This window comes from Hylobates moloch, unplaced genomic scaffold (assembly GCF_009828535.3).
Source record: "Hylobates moloch isolate HMO894 unplaced genomic scaffold, HMol_V3 SCAFFOLD_17, whole genome shotgun sequence".
NCBI classification, from domain to species: Eukaryota; Metazoa; Chordata; class Mammalia; order Primates; family Hylobatidae; genus Hylobates; species Hylobates moloch.
Genome location: NW_026652292.1, coordinates 68,786,892 through 68,807,701, shown reverse-complemented (window position 1 = coordinate 68,807,701; position 20,810 = coordinate 68,786,892). Strand labels below are relative to the sequence as shown.

The 20,810-nt window shown below is 41.2% G+C and overlaps 1 protein-coding gene across 1 annotated transcript in view; it reads right to left on the bottom strand.

The window, feature by feature from the left end:
* LDB2 (LIM domain binding 2) overlaps window positions 1-20,810 on the bottom strand; it is a 642,376-nt gene that overhangs the window by 452,936 nt on the left and 168,630 nt on the right. The gene's annotated exons all lie outside the window — the stretch shown is intronic.

Sequence of the window (20,810 nt, the reverse complement as noted above, 5' to 3'; positions counted from 1 at the left end):
TGTAAGAACTCAATAAATTGTAGCTGTGCTATTCCCCCAATATCCCAACTTACCCTCTCCACTCCCCCTACTTTCCTTGCACTGAAAATGAAATCAGAGTTTCAGGCTTACCTTTGTGAGTAAACAGAGCTGTCTCTCCCCCGTCCTTGCAGAAAGCCTCACAATTAAAAACTACAATAAAATGTTTACTCTTCATGTTTTATTTTAACCAGCCAACAAAAGTTTTTATCCACCTTTGCATTCCAGAAACCCTGCCGCTGATGGCAGGGAAGCAGACAAGAAGCTTTTGGATGTCCCAGATTCTTGAGTTTTCTGCTGCTTGTTATAATTCTGTCTTACCCATAGCCTAATTCCACATACTCCAGACTGCAAAGCCTACAGGGCAGAGCCTGTTCTGGTTTTATTCATTTATTTATCAAAGATTTATTGAGTATCTTCTACATGCCAGGCACTGCACCATATTCCAGAGCAGCTCAGGCGCACACACACACACACACACACACACACACACACACACACACACACACACGACACAGTGAGGACAATCAATATAATGCTAGAGGCTTATCAGGAAGCAGAAAGGAGAGGACATGTCCCCCTCAAGTGGGCATAGGAGGGGCAGCAAGAAAGAAAGTTGCAGAATGGAGCTTCTTTATCATGTGGCTTGGAGGGGCAAGACTTTCCCAAAGCCCTTCCTCTCATTCAAGGAAACTTCTAACTATGCAACCTGTCATTTGCTGTCTTCCTATAATTTATCATTATTAATACCTCCCCTCTCTCCTGTTTTCACTCATTTCTGTATCTCTAGCATCTCTGAATACTGTCTGAAGCAAGTAACAGGCATACCCCATTTTATGGCACTTCACTTTATTGTACCTCCCAGATAGTGTGCTGTTTAAAAATTGAAGGTTGTGGCAACCCTACTTTGAGCAAGTCTATCAGTGCTATTTTTCCAACAGCATGGGCTCACTTTGTGTCTCTACACCACATTTAGATAATCCTCCCAATATTTCAAACTTTATTATTATTATTATATCTGCTACAGTGATCTGTGATCAGTGATCTTTGATGTCACTGTTGTAATTAGTGAAGGCCATGAACTGCACCCATATAAGGCAGTGAACTTAACCAATAAATGACTGCTCCATTATTCAACCATTCTCCCTTTTCTCTCCTTCTCCTCAGGCCTCTATATTCCCTGAGACACAACAATATTGAAATTAGGCCAATTAATAACCTTACAATGGCCTGTAAGTGTTCAAGTGAAAGGAAGAGTCACACATCTCTCACTTTAAATCAAAAGCTAAAAATGATCAAGCTTAGTGAGGAAGGCAGGTCAAAAGCTGAGATAAACCAAAAGCTATGCCTTTTGTGCCAGTTAGCCAAATTGTGAATGCAAAGGAATAGTTCTCGAAGGAAATTAAAAGTGCTACTCCAGTGAACAAGTGAATGATAAGACAGTGAAGTAACTTTATTTCTGATACAGACAAAGTTTTAGTGGTCTGGATAGAAGACCAAACCAGCCACATTTCCTTAAGCTAAATCCTAGTCCAGAGAAAGGCTCTAAGAGTCTCTTTAATTCTATGAAGGCTAAGAGAGGTAAGGAAGCTACCAACAAAAAATTTGAAGCTAGCAGAATTTAGTTCATGAGGTTTAAGGAAAGAAGCTTTCTCTGTAACATAAAAGTGCAAGATGAAGCAGCAAGTGCTGATGGAAAAGCTGAAGCAAGTTATCCAGAAAATTTAGTTAAAATCATTGATGAAGGTGGCCACACTAAACAACAGATTTTCAATGTAAATAAAATCGCCTTCTACTGGCAGAAGATGTCATCCAGGACTTTCATAGCAAAAGATAAGCCAATGCCTGGCTTCAAAGCTTCAAAGGATAGCCTGACTCTCTTCTTAGGGGCTAATGTAGCTGATGACTTTAAATCGAAGCCAATACTCACTTATCATTCAAAAAATTTTAAGACCCGTAAGAATTATTCTAAATCTACTATGCTTGTGCTCTACAAATGGAAAAACAAAGTCTGGAGGACAGAACATCTGTTTACAGCATTATTTGCTGAATATTTCAAGCCTACATTTGAGACCTACTACTCAGAGAAAAAGATTTGTTTCCAAATATTACTACTCATTGACAATGCACCTGGTCACCCAAGAGCTTTGATGGAGACATACTAGGAGGTTAATGCTGTTTTCACACCTGCTAACACAATATTAATTCTACAGCCCGTGGATCAATAAGTAATCTCAACTTTCAAGTCTTATTATTTAAGAAATAGATTTCACAAGGCTTTAGCTGTCATAGATACTGATTCCTCTGATGGATCTGGGCAAAGTAAATTGAAAGCCTTCTGAAAAAGATTCACCATTGTAGATACCATTAAGAAGATTTGTAATTCATGGATGAAGTTCAAAATATCAACATTGTATTAGTCCATTCTCATACTGCTATAAAGAACTACCTGAGACTGGATAATTTATGAATAAAAGAGGTTTAATTGGCTCACAGTTCCACAGGCTGTAAGGAAGCATGACTGGGAGGCCTCAGGACACTTACAGTCATGGCAGAAGGCGAAGGGAAAACAGTATGTCTTACCATGATGGCAGGAGACAGAGGGCAAGGAAGGAAGTGTAACCATTTAATGAGTTCGCCTTGCCTGCTGCATAGACAGAATTGATTTATCGAAACGGGGGATTTGCAATGGAGAAAGAGTAATTCATGCAGAGCCAGCTGTGTGGGAGACCGAAGTTTTACAATTACTCAAATCAGTCTCCTGGAGCATTCAGGGATCAGAGTTTTTAAAGATAATTTTGTGGGTAGGGGCTTGGGAAGTGGGGGGTGATGACTGGTCAGAATCATAGGCGGGGGCTCAAAGTTGGGTTTTTTTTTTTTTTTTTTTTTTTTTTTGAGACAGAGTCCCGCTCTGTCACCCAGGCTGGAGTGCAGTAGCACAATCTCGGCTCACTGCAATCTCCGCCTCCCGGGTTCAAGCAATTCTCCTGTCTCAGCCTCCTGAGTAGCTGGGATTACAGGCACGCGCCATCATGCCAGGCTAATTTTTTGTATTGTTAGTAGAGATGAGGTTTCACCATGTTGGCCAGGCTGGTCTTGAACTCCTGACCTCAAATGATTCATTCAACTCGGCCTCCCAAAGTGCTGGAATTACAGGCATGAGCCACAGCGCCCAGCCATAGAAATCTGGTTTCCTTAATGTCTTCTGTTTCTGGGTGCAATGGCAGAACTGGTTGGGCCAGATTACCAGTCTGGGTGATGTCAGCTGATTCATCAAGTACAGAGTCTACAAAATATCTCAAGCACTGATCTTAGGTTTTACAACAGCGATGTTATCCCCAGGAGCAATTTGTAGGTTCAGACTCTTGGAGTCAGAGGCTGCATGACCCCTAAATTGTAATTTATAATCTTGTAGCTAATTTGTTAGTCCTGCAAAGGCAGACTGGACCCCAGGCAAGAAGGGGGTCTTTTCAGGAAAGAGCTGTTATCAATTTTGTTTCAGAGTCAAACCACGAACAGAATTCCTTCCCAAAGTTAGTTCTGCCTATGCCCAGGAGTAAACAAGGACAGCTTAAGGGTTAGAAAACAAGATAGAGTCAGTTAGTTCTGATTTCTCTTATTGTCATAATTTCCTCTGTTATTATTTTGCAAAGTCAGTTTCAGAAGTGCTACACACTTTCAAACAATCAGATCTCAGGAGAACTTTATCAGGAGAACAGCAAAGAAGTCTGCCCCTATGATCCAGTGACCTTCCGCCAGTCCCCTTCCCTGACACATGGGGATTACAATTCAACATGAGATTTGGGTAGGGACACAGAGCCAGATCATATCAAACATTAACAGAAGTTCAAAAGAAGTTGATTTCAACCCTCATGAATGACTTTGAGGGGTTCAAAACTTCAGTGCAGGAAGTACCTGCTGGTGTGGTTGAAACAGCAAGAGAACAGGAATTCAAGTGGAGCCTGAAGATGTGACTGAATTGCTGCAATCTCGTGATAAAACTTTAAAGAATGAGAAGTTGTTTCTTATGAATGAACAAAAAAACATGGTTTCTTGAAATGGAATCTACTCCTGGTGAAGATGCTATGAACGTTATTGAAATAAAAACAAAGGATTTAGAATATTACATAAACTGAGTTGATAAAGCAGTGGTAGGATTTGAGAGGTTGACTCCAATTTTGAAAAAAGTTCTACTGTGGGTAAAACGCTATCAAACAACATTGCATGCTCCAGAGAAATTTTCCATGCAAGAAAAAGTTAATTGATGGGGGAAATTTTATTGTTATCTTATTTTAAGAAATTGCCACAAGCACCCCCAACTTTCAGCAACCACCACCCTGATCAATCAGCAGCCAACAACATGGAGGCAAGGCTCTTTACCAGCAAAAAGATTATGATTTGCTGAAGGCTCAGGTGATCATTAGCATTTTTAGCAATAAATTATTTTTAAATTAAGGTATGTACATTATTTTTTAGACATACTGCACATTAAATAGATTATAGTACAAACATAACTTTTATAGGTGCCAAGAAGCAAAAACATTTGTGTGACTCACCTATTGCAATGTTTGTTTTATTGCAGTGGTCTGGAAGTGAACCTGAAATATCTCTAAGGTATACCCACAGATGCTTGTTATGGGCTGCCTTGCACCCCCCAAAATTCATGCTGATATCCTAACCCCTAGTGTCTCAAAGGTGATTATGTTTGGAGACAGGGTATCTAAAGTTAGTAAGTTAAGTTACTAAGTTAATATGAGGTCATAAAAGTGGGTCCTAATCCAATATAACTGTTGTTCTTATAAAAAGAGGAGATTAGGACACAGACACAGAAGGAAGATGATGTAAAGACATAGGGAGAAGACAACAACCATCTGCAAGCCAGGGAGAGATGCCTCAGAAGAAACTATCCCTGTGGACACCTTGATCTTGGCCTTCTAACCTCTAGAACTGTGGTATTGCACTTGAGGTCATGGTTGCATCAAGGTAATTTCCCTATATGACATCTACCGTGGTGTATCTGTCCAACTCTAAATCCCTTGTCATCATTATCCTGGGCTCTATCCTTGTGGGTGCCTAGTAGAAAAATGTATCTTCCTGAAAGAAGGGACTCCGCCCTGCCAAAAATCACCCTTGATGGAATTTTTGGTCCCATACAAAGTCTAATTTTGGATCTGCACTTACCTCAAAGATATATAAACTGGAATCAATACTTAAGTCACAAGTATAAAGTATATTGAAAATTTTTCAGAATAATACGGGTCCTTTCTAATCTTCTTCCTGAGACTGCCTTTCTACTGCAAGGTGGTAGAATGAGAGCATTACAGAAGATAGCAGAGCGCTAATCGCAGAGCCTAAGGAAGTTTTTTTTTTTTTTTTTTTTTTTTTTTTTTTTTTTAATGAACAAATGGATGAATGAGCAAGCAGCACACTGGGCACCCAAAAGTCTAGGGAAAAGCAATTGTAATTGCTGGGATGAGCCATGGCGGACTTCATGGAGAAGATGACAACAGAGCATGGTCTTCAAGAATGAACCAAATGAAGGGAGAAAGAATTCTTTTTCTGCAAGGCATAAGATTCCACCATTAACAAGCTCTCCCAGTAAGTGAGCTTCCCTGTCCAACCCACCATGGTTGTGTCCTGTTTCATGGCTCCCTTCCAGATGCCCCACGCCACAAACAGAAGACTTGGCATCCAGCTTTATAGGAAAAGTGGGGCCCTCAGGTAAGCTATCCCTCAGCTCCTGCTGTACCTTCCAACTTACCTGCTGCTACACTCATCTGTTCTTGACTCCACCACAGTGGGAAAAGTGTCTTTGTGCCCACAGTGAATTTCTTTCCTTATGTGCTGAAGTCAATCTCCTTGTCTTCTCCTCAAGGACCCCAAGGTGATGCTAGCTAAGAGAAAGACCTCTTTCTCTTCTGTCTACAAGCTCTCTTGGCAAGTGCTTTCAGTTCCAGCCTTTGACTTCCAGTTAAGTGAAGACTATGTCTCCATGAATCCCTACCCCTGAGACCCAGATCCATTGAACATCTATCTAGGTGTGTCACTGTTCTCCCTTTAAATCTGACTTTCCTTGATCTTAGGGAATTATACCAACTTTGTTTTACTGCTATAGACAAGAGTCTGACACTCATCTTTGACTCTTTCCTTAAACATCTAGTAGTCTTGAAATTTAGAGTCCTAACATCTCTTGGATCTGTCCCTTCTTCTAGATCAGGGATCTGCAAACTACAGCCCATGGGCCAAACCCAGTTCACTACCTATTTTGGTAAATAAATGTTTGTTGGAACACAGCAAGCTCATTCATTGACATATCATCTTTGGCAGCTTTGGTGCCACTTGGGCAGAGTTTAATCATTGTGACTGAGGGGAGGGCCCAGCAGGCTTAAAATATTTACTAACTGCCTATATTTACTATTTTTTAATAGATCTTTTACATTTACTTTGATATTTCCTTTAATATTTACTCTAAATATATCTTTTATATTTACTACCCTTTTCCAGACAAAGTTTGCCAATTCCTTCCATCTTTTTTCCCTGAGATACCCCTTATTTAAGCCCTTGACATTCTTACTCACCTCAATCATTCATCCAAAGAGTATTTATTAAACACCTATTATGTACCTAGATACTGTTCTACAAGTGGAGTTTATACAGCAACGAACAAATATAAACAAGGAGCATGCACACCGGCACGTTCCTGCTTCAGCAAATGTGCACTTGAGGGGCCTCCTGCCTGAAACTCCCTTCTCCCACATGGCTCCATTTTCAGAACTCTGCTCTGTCACCTCACCAAGCAGCCTTCTCAGCCTAAGCTATCCAGCATGGCACACTCCAGCCTTACGGTTTCCTTAACTTTTCTTAGTACTTCCACCACCTGCTGTATCGCACGTATATGTTTCCTTCTCTTTGTTGCCATTAGAACAAAAGCACTGTTCGTTTTGCTGAATTTTTACCTCACCTCCTCCCACTCAGTCCAGCTTGCTGCCCACACTGCTTCCAGCCAGAATAAAGTACAGTGGAGTAGGTATTAGCAGGGCTGAGAGGCCATCCTAGGACACAGTGTAAAGGTCGTTATATGCTTAGCTAAGGAGTTTGCTTTTATAACTCTGGGAGGTGTCCACAAACAAAGTGTACCTAAATTCACAGCTTTACCAAACAGCAAGAGCTCTGGGGACCAAGAGTAGGAAAATTTGAAGTCTAGTCCTAGTCTTGACTTCAACAATTTGAGCCTGCGTCATGTAGCCCCAGGTTTCTACGTCTCATCTGTCAAGGCTAGCCAGTGTCGTTGCACTAAGATTTATAAGTCCTTCTAGATCTAGTAGATCCTTGAACAGCCCTCCCTGGGAGCAGAATCCATTTACTGAACTCTTGGGAAGACAGAGGGTGTTATAACACACACACAGTGCAAGTTGATACTGGACCTTTTACAAAATCTGTTCCTCTCACTAGCTTTGTAATCTTGGGCAAGTTGCTTGACCCCTTTGCCAAGTTTCTACATCTGTACAACAGGGATAAACATTACCCCTAAACATAGGACAGTGATACGAGACAGTCTACCTGAAGCCTGACGCATCATGTGGCACATAGTAAGTCCCCAGGAAATGTTAGCTGGCACAATCACCACTGTTAATGGTTAAAAGTGCACCTAAACAGGCCGGGCGTGGTGGCTTACGCCTGTAATCCCAGCACTTTGGGAGGCCGAGGCGGGCAGATCACGAGGTCAGGAAATCGAGACCATCCTGGCTAACACGGTGAAACCCCGTCTCTACTGAAAAATACGAAAAATTAGCCGGGCGTGGTGGTGGGCGCCTGTAGTCCCAGTTACTCGGGAGGCTGAGACAGGAGAATGGCGTGAACCCGGGAGGCGGAGCTTGCAGTGAACTGAGTTTGCACCACTGCACTCCAGCCTGGGTGACAAGGCCAGACTCCCGTCTCAGAAAAAAAAAAAAAAAATGTACCTCAACTTGGCTCTGATATCCCACCATATTCATCTTCCTTTTTCTATTTACCACCTCCCTTTCTCATTCCATTTTAACACTTTCATTCTTTTCCCCACACCCCTCACTGGCACCCTCCACTAATGCCCTCAGGGTTCCACCCCCAAGAGGCTAATCAAAGGAATTTCCTGGAGAAATCAGGTCCTCCTTAAGACAAATTCTAGTGCCAGCTGTTAATGCTTTTGTCCTCACGGCTACATAAGCACTTTTATGTAGACACTTGTTTTTGTAGACACATATCTGCTTTGTTACATAACGTTTGGCTTCAGCTTTAACTCTCAGAAGAGAGATAAAACCTCTTAATCTTGGGGATCTGATCTGAATCACTCCCTCCATTTCTGGAAATGCAGAAAGAAGCCTGGGCTCTTGCTGAATCTAGAAGCCCAGCCAGCGCTTCTCTGAGGAGCCAAATTGCCGCCTGCCATGCGTGGAAACCTGGGAAAGAAGTGGGGACTCAGAGGCAGCTGCAGTGTCAAGGGTGGAGGCTTAAAAATAGCAAAAGCTGCCCTTGGAGAACATTCCCGCTGGATGTTTGCATTTTTAAAAGTGCCTCCAAGGAAGACTCTGTTCCCACAAAACAATGAACAGTAAACAGGAGGTGGTGGCATCTTTGGGGGAGGTCTTCAGAGAAGGGTTCACCTGGACTCTTAAAATCACACCACCAAGCCCTTGATTTCAGGCCAGTTTCTTACAATGGAGCACAATCAAAATTGGAAAAGATGGGAAATATCAAGAATAGACAAGAAAAAAATATCCTCTTTACCACACACTGTGATAAATCCAGATATAATCTCAGACTGAGAGGTTCCTAGTCTTTTTCATTCTTTTCTCTGCATTTATATAATTGTAGACATATATTTTTCTTTCAGAGTTCGAAAGAACCTTAGAAATCTAAGCCAACCATCATATTTTCAGAAGGAAATAAAGTCAGAGAGGTAATGTGACTTACTAAGGGCCCTACAGCCCAGCAAGGACCAGGGCCAGGAACGCCGTTGTCCTGACCCAGTCCAGGTCTCTCATGGATTGGGAACCTCCAGACCCAGGGTCCTAAAAAGAGCTGCCCCCCCATCCACCACCACATGGGGTTACTACAGACACCCTCTTCCCCAAGATGATGAGATTTATTTTCCTTTGATGCCCACACTAACTTTAAAGCAAATTCTTGCCTTTGCTGACAGAAGAAGACACCCAGCGGCTCAGAGTTCAGGAGATCTGCGCCAGGTCCCTGGGATGGTAAGTGAAGGATCCAGAAGTCAAATGTAGATAAATTTATTCCCACCCCCAAGCTGAATTCATGTGACCTAAGGCCAGGAAGACCCCCATTTCCGATATTATTTCCGGTCCTGTCCAGCCTGACATCTTATAATCTGCTGTCATTTTTATTTAGCTGGTTTAAATCTTTTGTTTGGGGCACTTGCATAACAGCGCTGAGAGCGGGCGCCTCCTCCAGTGTTGCTTGCTGGGCACTTGACTTGCCTCCCGCTAGCCCTGAATGTGTTGTCATAGCCTCTCGCCTTTAAAAGTCAGACTGATCTTTCCAAAATTGAAGTTGGAATCACTGCCTCTGCTTAAACCCTATCGCTTCTTTCCCTCGCCCCAGGATAGAGTCCAATTTCCTTCATTCAGCATATGAGTCTGTACAGTATGCAGTGCAAAGATCTCAAACTGCAAGGTGTACAGCATCCAACTCAGAGACTAATTTTAATCAGCCTACCAATTTGAATATTTTGATTGAAAGGTGTACATTTCTACTTCTCTTGAGGAAAGGGAAGTTACTTTTCATGCCTTAATTCTTTCCCCAGTAAAACGGGGGCAATAATACAGAAAATAAATACAACGGTGCTTGACCAGTGAATGCCATCTTTAGTATTACGTCACCTGATGTCCACGGGCCTGGCCCAAATCAGCTGGAGCTGAGGAGTGGTTCCCTGCCTTACAGGAGCAATAGGTCATAGCTCTGCCCAGTCTTCAGCCCGCCCTTGCTTTGTGTCATTCCAGCTTCCTTTCTAGCCCCTGAAAATGGAGGTCCCACTTCCTGCGTCCCGTTTTTGAGCAACACTAAGCAGCTTGGGTTCCCTCCATGTTTTTTTGGCCTGAATCTGAGTTTTGTTCATTCACAGCACTCAGAACATGCATTCCCTGCTATGACCCTACTGGAGAATCACACCATGCCTCAGCTGGGCCAGGGACGTGTCAGTCGTTTCTGTAGCTAACACCAGCATGTGGCCCAGAGCCGAGCACTTAGTACAGCTCAACAAGTGTATTGAGAAATAAACGAAATCGGGAGGCTAAAGCAGCAACATGCCAACAGGGATTTAGAGCCTCCCTTGGCTTCTAAAGAGCCTGCACTCTCAACCAGTAACGCCAGACTGTGCTCAGTTTCAGACACTGAGTTTGAAGTTGAATTGAATTCAGTTCAAGGCCTTGCCCTGTCGGTTATTTGCAACCTTGGCCTAGTTCCATTATCTCCGAGCCATTCGTTTTCTCACCTCTTCAAAAGGACACGAGTCAGCCTAAGTATTATGAAAGCACACATCCATACAACGACTTGTATATACGTAGTCAAAGTAGCTTCATTCACAACAGCCAAAAACTGGGAGAAACAAGCGTCCACTAGCAGGTGAACGGTCAAGCCAGCTCTAGTGTAACCCAAGCCATGGAATATGGCTCAGTGATTTTAAGAAGTGTGTACCACTGACACCCAACAACGTGAATGAAACGCAAAGGCATCACACTGTGTGAAAGACACAAGACACATGCATAATTCCATTTATATAAATGTAAACCAATCCATGGTGACAAAAAGCAGTTCAGTGTTTGCCTGCGGCCCAAGTTGGGAGAGAGTGGGGCAGAATGAACTGAAAAGGGGCTTGAGGATTCTTGAGGGATGATAAACATGTTCTGAATCCTGATTGTGGTGGCACTTTTGTGGGTGTATGCCACTGTCAAAACTCATGAATTGCACAAACTTTTTAAGATTTACCATAATTATTTTTATTTTATTTACATAGAAGATATACATCTTTCTGGTGTATATGGGGTAATTTGATACATGTTAATAATGAAATCAAAGTAATTAGGACATCCAGCACCTTAAATATTTAAATTTTGGAGCCAGGCATGGTGGCTTATACCTGTAATCCCAGCACTTTGGGAGGCCAAGGCGGGCACATCACCTGAGGTCAGGAGTTCGAGACCAGCCTGGCCAACACGGTGAAACCCCATCTCTACCAAAAATACAAAATTTAGCCAGGCGTGGTGGCATGCGCCTGTAATCCCAGCTACTTGGGAGGCTGAGGCAGGAGAATCGCTTGAACCTGGGAGGTGGAGGTTGCAGCAAGCCAAGATTGTGCCACTGCACTCCAGCCCAGGTGACAGAGTGAGACCCTGTCTCAAAAAAAAAAAAAAAAAAAAAATTAAATTTTGGAAAAACTCTCAAACCAGGCTTTTCCTCTGCTCTCATACCACAAGCAATCAACACAGAAGACTCCAATGTGTGGAGGTTTTTCCCTACCAACCAGCAGTGGACACCAGCTGAGTATCCTCCAATTAAATTCTGACACTATGTACTTGGAGACAGTGTCAGATACCACAGGCCGAGAGCTCAGTCCCCAAGACTATACCCCCTTAGACACCAGTTGCAAGTCTAGGCCTCAGGAACTTCTGACCCACTGGCTTCAAGTTGGGATTCCCACGACCTCCTCTTTGAACTGCACGCTTTAAATGCATGTAGTTATTGCACAAGAATAATTATTTAATACATTGCAAAAGAAAAAAATATTAAAATTATAACCCATATGATGTTCACCAGCATTTAACAGTAATGGATGAGATACTCCTGTGGGTTTTTTTGTTGTTGTAGTAATTCTTATTTTAAACATATAAAAGAACCAACATTAAGATCTGTTATATTAAAGAAGAACTATATAACCTTATTTTCCATAGCAGTTATTTGACATTTCTCCATGCACTCTTGACAAAGTTCATTGTAATTTTAAATTTAACGCAGCAGTGTTTACACGTACACCACATATGCACTGAAACCATACATGTGAGGGCCTGTTGTAAAAATATTTAATAAATGCCTTAGTTAATGACCAAAAAGAAAAAGAAAGGAAAGAAAAAAGTGTTAAGTGAATGCTTGCCTTGTTTGGTGGCTGTGTAGGAGAAACGACCCGACATCCAGAGAGGAGATCTTTGCAACAGCAGCCGGTTTTTACTGACCTACAGCCCCTGGATCCCAGGGCTCCTCACCCAACCCATCTCTCATTTTATGTTCCTCACATTTGCGTGGACCTGGAATGGTCCCTTCTTTTCTGTGTGCCTGGGAACACTAGCATTACTGCTTCCCTCCCAGGCTTTAATTTTTCTCCGAGTGCCTAGTAGACAGGGTTTCCCTAAAAAGGACAATTAGAAAAGACTTCATAGTTGGCGATAAATGGGGAAAGTGGGGGGAAGGTGGGAGTGAGGGCCATCCTTTATCTTAATAGCAAATACCAAATACCTATCTCCCACAGTCCACTCTTGACCTCGCTCAGCAATTTCATTCAGCATTTTGATCGTTATCTTCATAGGCATCTACTGACCATTTACCAAAATGCAACAAGTGAAGTGATCATTTTTCTAAAGATAAAAATGACATCTCGATTCTCTTTGTCTCTCCCTCTTAAATCCAACGCTCGACTGTTATTTTAACTCTAGCTCTTTTTGGCTCTCCAGGATGGCTCAGTGCTCTGGGTTTGTCTGTAAAGGTTGGGGAGACAAGGAGTTAAACCATCACCTAGAGACTTTGATCACCACAGACCTAGACTCCCGGCAGTTCCATGCAAATGAAAACAGCAAGTTTCTTTTTAGCCTTAATTATCTGCATAATTACTTTAGCCAAGATAGATACAGGCTCAGAATCTCAAGAAAGGTGAATTTTTTTCTTCTCAATCCATCAGTGTCATTGTCAGTAACATTTATTTTGTGCCAACTGCATGGAACAACTCTGTCTTAAATATTGAGAGGTACATAAAAGGCTTATTATAGATGCTACTCATGAACCTCTTAATAACCTAACTGCAGAGACAAGATCACTGGAATACCTGATGGGTACCAGGCAGTACACCAGCAGCAAAGATACAAGGACATATAATCTGAGGATTTAATGAATGTATAGTCTAGTAGGTAAGAATAAGCAAGATAAAAAAGGTTAATCTGTATACACTATTACTTTTGTGACACAAGTGTAGTAGGATTTCAGGGAGGAAACAAGGCATAGGAGCTGTCATCCAACAAACATTTAATGGACAATTACTCTATACTAGGCATTACCTGTTAAGACTTTTGCCCACCAATCATCACAGACATGAAGTGAGAATCTTTAAGTGTCCAAAATGATGCTGCATTCTGAGCTGAGAGCTAACCATTTAATGATTTGAGGACACATAAGAAAAGTAGTTATCCATGCATTGTAGCCAAGTCGCTGCAGGCCAGCTGGGCAGTTTTTCTCCATGTTTTTGAGTCTTTATATTGACCTCTTTTAAAGCAGAAACTAATGATGGGCCTGTGCTGATGTTCAGCCATAAGCCTCCTCTGTCATGTTCTACAGGACACAGAAGGACGAGTTTCTTGCATTTCTGTAATAGAAGCATCGAAATCAAGCCAGCAGAGACTGTAAACAAAGAGAGTTTGGGCAAAAATTTTTGCTGGGGTTACCTTTTTTCTCCGTCTTTGATGTAGTCTACCTTCTGGAAAGAAGAATATCAGCTTTCTTTTTTTTTTGAGCTGGAGTCTTGCTCTTTCTCCCAGGCCAGAGTGCAGTGGCGCGATCTCGGCTCACTGCAAGCTCCGCCTCCCAGGTTCACGCCATTCTCCTGCCTCAGCCTCCAGAGTAGCTGGGACTACAGGTGCCCGCCACCGCGCCCAGCTAATTTTTTGTATTTTTAGTAGAGACAGGGTTTCACCGTGTTAGCCAGGATGGTCTTGATCTCCTGACCTCGTGATCCACCCGCCTCGGCCTCCCAAAGTGCTGGGATTACAGGCATGAGGCACCACGCCTGGCCCAGAATATCAGCTTTCTTTTGGCAATATCACAGTCTGCTAATCCCATTTGCTGCCCATAAGCAGTAATAATCATCACATGGTGTTGTTAAAGGTCTCAGATCTGTAGATTTTTTTCCCCCAAGATTCTTCCACAACACAGACACTCATATGTTAAATTCACGCAGAAAAATGTTGTCCGTTGGGCCACAGCAACTTTTTTGGCATGATCAAGGCTTTCCCTTGCTCCAGCCCAAGTTGATCAAGGATCCATAACCGAATTAGAAGGTGCTGAGTGAGGACGAACCAGAACAACATGAGTTTGTCAAAATAGCAGAGTATTTAACTGATTTATTCCAATGCAGACATTTTACAATAAGAATCATTTTCCCACTGAGACCTGAAGATACAAATGTGGGCTTTCTTGAACTGTTTTGCGAAGAGCACTGTTGTATTTCTCTTGGGATTCTTCCATGCTGCACCATGGGTCTTTTCATTTGGCCGTCCAGTCAATGAAGCCATACACGTGTAATGACTTAGATATCATCCTTTTTCCTTAAGACCTTGAACATCTCTGTTACGATTTTTATAACTGGTAAATTTTATATTTTAGAGGGCAACTCTATTTTCCTCCTTCCAAATTGGTGAAATATCACATTGAGACCTCAAACTCGAAAAAAATAAGGAATCATTCAGTGGGAAAATACGTTATTGGAGCTGGTACTTCAACACAGTGATTGCCATGCACAGAGCTGGAGTGGAAAGACATTCCAATAGACAATGGGGAAATGTGAACAATGGGATATGAACTTAAAACTTTCTGCCATCCCTGGACTATTGTCTGAACATACTATTATGCCTCTGGGCCTTTGGTCCCTATCGGCTTTCTTCGGGGCCGGGGGTGGTGGTAGCTGGGAACTGAGATGCTCTTTGCCAGCTTTTCCAGTTCCAAACACCTATTTTTCCTTTAATTTTCTAATATCTGGTACCAAATGGCAGAAAGGACACCAGAAGGAAAAAACAGGTAAGAAGCAAAGAATAAAGGAGAGGGGAAAAAAGAAACAAAGGCTGCACTTGCCATCAAAACCCTGCATTCAAATCCTGCTCTGCTGCTCACCGCCCATGTTACTTGGACAAAAATGTTTTACTTACTTTTTCAAACATCAGGTTCCTCTTTCAGGAGATGAGGAGAATGTTACCTACATCCTGAGGTATTAAGTTATATGATTGACCAAGAGAATGTGTATACAAAAGCCTGGAACAGAGCAGTAACCAATAAGATGTCAATCAAATCAGATCTGAAAACCTCACTTCAATATTACCCCCAGAATAAAGGCTGACATGACTTCTTCAGCAACAAGTGTCCCTCAGCCTCAATCCTCCCATACACATGGCATGTGCCACCATCACAACATTCACCATGTCCTGCTATTCTGTTTTAGGTCCCTGACCCTTACTAAAATAGAAGTTCCTTAATGGCAGGTACCAGTCCATGTCCATTGGTGGACCCCAGACCTGGCACTATCCCTTACACGAATGGGGTTTTTACAAACATTTATAGGATGAATGAATACATGCCATCAAAATTGCCAGACCTAACTCAGAAAACAGAGGTATCATTATTATTTCTGTTATAAGAAAGCTTTCCCACGTTATGCAATCTTTTTACTTTTTGAAGTTCTAGCAGATATGGCATTTTGCATTTGCTCTCTTTGGTTTCCAGATGCATTTACAATGTACCTCACCAGGTCAGGTCTCATTGATGTAAAATCACACAAGAAGAGTCTTGTTTATACAGGAACAGCAATATCTATTAGTTCCTTTATGTCTTCCTTTTACAGGTTACTCCTTATTGATGTCAAAAAAACAGATTTCCCCCAAACAGTTTTAGTCTTTTATTACTTTCTGTCATCAGTTATAATTTTACAGCAGGAATTGTTTCATTTTCCTTGTGTTCATGAAGATTTTAAAAGTTCTAAGCTGGCTTCTCTTTCATGTGCACAGGAAAAAAAAGTAAACAGCATTTGGGGAGGATAATGTAAGGAAAGAATAATAAAGGTTTCTGAAAAGAATCCAGAGCTCAGACTGGCTCTAAATGCTTCTTTACCCTGCAGGCTGGAGCAGAATTAGGATTTAATATTAATAGATAATTTGTTGAGAGCCCTTTTCTTTATTTTAGTGTGAAAAAAATACAAGCTCAATGGAGTTTTCCATTAATATTATTAAATAGAATCTTAAATTAATAAAATGTACAGATTTTAAATGTGGTTTGATCGGTTTACAAATGCATATACCCATTAACTATCATCCCTATCAAGATATAGAATAATTTATCAGAATTTTCCTTTATGTCTCTTTTTTTTAATCTGCTCTATACCCTGCCCTGCAATCCATGGGTTTTAATATTTTGAGCTCCATGAATTGTTTCTTAGAATCTGATAAAAGCTACAGAATTCTCCCCACTCGGGGAGAGGACTTGGGGCAGGTTGGATGGATCCTAGGTTAGGAACTCAAAGCAAGTTTTATTAATTCTTTATTTATTCATTTAAAAATCTTTATTGAGCACTGAATGGGTGCTTTGGGATAGGTATCAGGCAGACAGTGGTAAAGAAAAAATGATATACTTCCCTCCTTGATCTTACATCAAGGAGAATGGCCATAATAAGCAAAGAAGCAAACCACTCAGTATTCTGCTTGAATAAATGGAACGGCAGAAAGCATTAAGTGCTTTGCTATGAAATCTATAACTTTTATATGTTGTATGTAAAGACTTATATGACCTACAGCAGTACAAACCTAGAGAAAAGGTTTGTCTGTTACTTTTCTAATTCAGGTGTTTTCTCCAAGCTCTTGGTCATACATCCTTACGGAACATGCATTCTCAATGCATATCTATGTATATGCTACTATGTTAGTATATTGTTTTATGATAAAACGTGTACTAAATGGCCATGTGCGGTGGCTCACACCTGTAATCCCAGCACTTTGGGAGGCCAAGGCGGGTGGATCACAAGGTCAGGAGATCAAGACCATCCTGGCCAACATGGTGAAAACCCGTCTCTACTAAAAATACAAAAAATTAGCCGGGCATGGTGGTGCACGCCTGTAGTCCCAGCTACTCAGGAGGCTAAGGCAGGGGAATCACTTGAACCCAGGAGGCAGAAATTTCAATGTACTAAACTAGAAATAAAAAATGAAAAGATAAGTCACATGAGCAGCCATGATACAGAAAGTCAAAAGAGACTATTTTTGAAATCAATGAATCAACATGTATAGTTGGAGACTTCAACACTAAGCTCTCAGCAATTGATAGAACAACATAGAAAGTCAGTAAAGATATAGAAGAATTCAACAACACTATCAAACAAGACAATCTTTTTTTTTTTTGAGACAGAGTCTCGCTGTGTCCCCCAGGCTGGAGTGCAATGGAGCAATCTCCGCTCACAGCAAGCTCCGCCGGCTGGGTTCACGCCATTCTCCTGCCTCAGCCTCCAGAGTATCTGGGACTACAGACGCCCACCACAACGCCCGGCTAATTTTTTTGTATATTTAGTAGAGACGAGGTTTCACCGTGTTAGCCAGGATGGTCTCGATCTCCTGACCTTGTGATCCACCCGCCTCGGACTCCCAAAGTGCTGGGATTACAGGCTTGAGCCACCGTGCCCGGCCCAAACAAGACAATCTAATCAACATCTATGAAACACTCCACCCAACAATAGCAGAATACTCATTTTATTCAAGTTCTCAGAGAACATATACCAAAATAGATCACATCTTGGGCCATAAAAGAAACCTCAACAAACTTAAAATGTGTGAAATCATATAGTGTGTGTCCTCCAACCACAATTGAATCAGATTAGAATTCAATAACTAGAAAGAAAAGAGAAAAAAACTACAAACACTTGAAAAATGTACAACACATTTCTCAATAATCCATGAGTCAAAGAGAAAGTCTCAGTAGAATTAAAAAAAAGATATAAAGTTAGTGAAAATGAAAATACAACACATCAAAACTTGTGGGATGCAGCTGAAGCAACACTGAAAGGGAAACTTACAGCACTAAATGTAGATACTAGAAAAGACAAACAGTCCCAAATCAGTAATCTAAACTCCAATCTCAAAAAAAAAAAAAAATAGTAGAAGAGCAAAATAAACCCAAACCAAGTAGAAAGAAGGAAATAATAACTACAAGAGCAGAAACTATTAAAATTTAAAACAGAAACAATAAAGAAAATAAATTAAACAAATAATTCTCTGAGAAGACCACTAGAATAAGCAAAATTGCAGCAAGATTGACAAAGAAAAAGACATAAATGACCAAAATCAAGAATGAAACAGGAGGTATTGCAGACTCTGCAAGCATCAAAAGGATCATAATGAAAAATTACAAACAATTGTACACATATTCCTTTGCTCTGGTTTGAGTGTCACCAGCAAAACTCAGGTTGAAATGGAACTGCCAGTGTAATGGTGTTGGGAGGTAGTGACTTTAAGAGGAGTTTAGATCGTTAAGACAGATTAATGTCTTTCTTATGTGCCTGGGTTAGTTCTTGCAGGGAATGAATCAGTTCCCAAGAGTGTAAGTGGTTATAATGCCAGGTGGCCTCTTATGCTCTGCCCCTCTGGCACGCCTGCTTCCCCATCCACTTCTCTGCCATGCTATGATGTAGCACAAGGCCCTCATCAGCAGCTGAGCAGATGCTAGTGTCATGCTTCTTGGACTTCCCAGCCTCTGGAATTGTGACCCAAATAAACCCATATATATATAATATATTATATATATAACCTGTCTCAGGTATTCTTTTATAACAACACAAGATAGACCAAGAGAACATTTGACGACTTAGTTAAAATGAGCTGATTCCTTGAAAAACACAAACTATCACAACTCACCCAATGTTAAATCGATAATTTGAATGTTCCTATAACTATATTAAAAGTTGAATTTGTAATTTAAAAACTACAAAAAAAAAAAAAATCTTCAGGCCTAGATAATTTCACTGTAGAATTCTTCCAGATCTTTTAGGAAGCAGGAATATCAATTCTACACCATCTCCTTCCGACAAAGAAAAGGAAGAAATATTACTCATTTTATCTTATAAAATTAACATTACCAGAATCAGACAAAGAGATTACAAAAATGAAAACTACAGACTCACTAAGAAATAAAAACTACATTCCTCACTAAGACAGACACAAAAATTCTTAACAAAATATTAGCAAATAGAATTCAGCAATATATATTAAGAATTTTGGCCGGGCGCAGTGGCTGACGCCTATAATCCCAGCACTTTGCGAGGCCAAGGCGGGTGGATCACGAGGTCATGGGTTCGAGATCAGCCTGATCAACATGGTGAAACCCCGTCTCTACTAAAAATACAAAAAAATTAGCTGGGCATGGTGGTGGGCGCCTGTAATCCCAGCTACTCAGGAGGCTGAGGCAGGAGAATTGCTTGAACCCAGGAGGCGGAGGTTGCAGTGAACTGAGATCATGCCACTGCACTCCAGCCTGGGCAACAGAGCAAGACTCTGTCTCAAAAAGAAAAAAAAAAAAAAAGAATTTTACACTATCATCAGGCTGGGTGCAGTGGCTCACACCTGTAATCCCAGCACTTTGGGAGGCCAAGGCAGGCAGATCACGAGGTCAGGAAATCAAGACCATCCTGGCTAACACGGTGAAATCCCGTCTCTACTAAAAATACAAAAAATTAGCTGGGCATGGTGGCGGGCGCCTATAGTCCCAGCTACTCGGGAGGCTGAGGCAGGAGAATGGCGTGAACCTGGGAGGCGGAGCTTGCAGTGAGCCGAGATGGCGCCACTGCACTCCAGCCTGGGCGACAGAGCAAGACTCTATCCCCCCACAAAAAAAGAATTTTACACTATCATCAAGTGGGGGCATGCTTCAATAATATAAGGGTGGCTCAATATCTGGAAATTAATAATGTAATGCACCAAATTAATAAGAAGAAAAGTCACATAATACTATTTATTAGTGCAGTGTTAGACAAAGTTCAATACCCATTCACGACAACACTTTCAGAGAAATAGAAATAGAGAGGAACTTCCTCAACTCAATAAAAAGCATTTTTAAAAATGCCAACATTATATTAATGTGAAAGACCGAATGGTTTCCTGGTAAGATCAGAAACAAGGCAAGGATATTCCTACTATTCTTATTCAGCGTAAGTTAGAAGTTCTAGTCAATGGCATAAGAAAAAAATGACATAAAAGGCATACAAATTAGAAAGGAAGAAATATAAATTTTCATGTTTGCAAATGACATGATTTCCTACACAGAAAATCCCCAAAAAATCTATTTTTAAAAATCCTAGAATAAGTGAGGTCAACCATGTCACCCTATTATACATCCACGTACAGTCAATGAACACGTGAACAACAAAATTTAAAAATGCAATGCCATTTATAATAGATTTTAAAAAGAGGAAATTCTTGGGTCTAAATCAAACAAAGCATGGGTGAGACTTGTATGATCAAAATTACACAATGCTGATAAAAGAAATCAAAGAACTAAATAAAGATACTATGTTCATGAATTGAAGACTCAACATAATAAAAATGTCAATGTCAATTCTTCCCAAACTGATATAAAGATTTAACACAATTCCTATAAAAACTCTAGCAGGAGGCCGGGTGCAGTGGCTCACGCTTGTAATCTCAGCACTTTGGGAGGCCGAGGCGAGCAGATCACGAGGTCAGGAGATCAAGACCATCCTGGCTAACACAGTGAAACCTCGTCTCTACTAAAAA